General features: G+C 41.8%; 1 protein-coding gene across 1 annotated transcript in view; it reads right to left on the reverse strand.

Moving 5' to 3' along the window:
- Nucleotides 1-858, reverse strand: part of LOC109487657 (leucine-rich repeat-containing protein 15-like) — a 14,277-nt gene that overhangs the window by 1,858 nt on the left and 11,561 nt on the right. The gene's annotated exons all lie outside the window — the stretch shown is intronic.

Raw genomic sequence — 858 nt, forward strand, 5'->3', positions numbered from 1 at the left:
TGTACTTACTATTCTGTGAACAGGGTCTAAAGACCTGGCATTGGGTCTGAGTTGCCTTGTGAAGAAGTCTTGTATACATGTGTACTGAGAAGGGTCTGACACCAAGGCTTCTTTAAGATTGGCGCCGAAGAGCCAGCAGTACAGGCGCACGATTGGTCCACGTAGCCAGGCGGGGAGGACGCGGCTCTGGATGGCCCCCCACAGACGGGACAGCTCGCGCCACGGCAGGAAGAAGTAGAAGTAGACCTGGAAGAGAAAAAAAAAACACTCTTTAGCCTTTACTTAATGAGATTTTTTTCTTCCAAGCCAAGGTGGAGGCCTGCCTTAGGCTAGTGCCCAAATATTACAAGATTATGAAGACGTACTTAGTAATATGTTTACATAAATTCTTTTGAGGGATTAATAACTTTATCATGATAATTTTTGGTAGCTAAATTTCTTTCAAATCAAAAAAAAAAAAAAAAATTAACGGTTTTAACTTTCACCTGTAAACTGAGTCTAAATGATCAATCTCTTTAGAAGCAGACCAACAAAATGCCAAACTACACACCAAAGTACAAACTGATGATGACCAGTTTTTTCTGGTCTAAAGTCCATTTTGGTGTTAGGTAATGCCTCACCTGATCACAAAGGTAAGAACTGTTACATAATCCCAAATTGTGTACTGCATAAGCAAATTTGTGTGGACTAGAACCTGTCCACCCCCTCTGCTGGACTTGGTAGAGTCCAAAGAAAGCACTTCTAGTACTAGGTTCTAGGGTGATTGAACCAGGATGTGGGGTCCCACAATGAGGCAGATCAGTCGATCACAAAACAGTAAACAGATCAATCCTCAGAGATTATACCTCACAATGTACA

This window comes from Branchiostoma belcheri, unplaced genomic scaffold, assembly GCF_001625305.1.
Source record: "Branchiostoma belcheri isolate BF01 breed outbred unplaced genomic scaffold, Haploidv18h27 scaffold9, whole genome shotgun sequence".
In the NCBI taxonomy this organism is placed as follows: domain Eukaryota; kingdom Metazoa; phylum Chordata; class Leptocardii; order Amphioxiformes; family Branchiostomatidae; genus Branchiostoma; species Branchiostoma belcheri.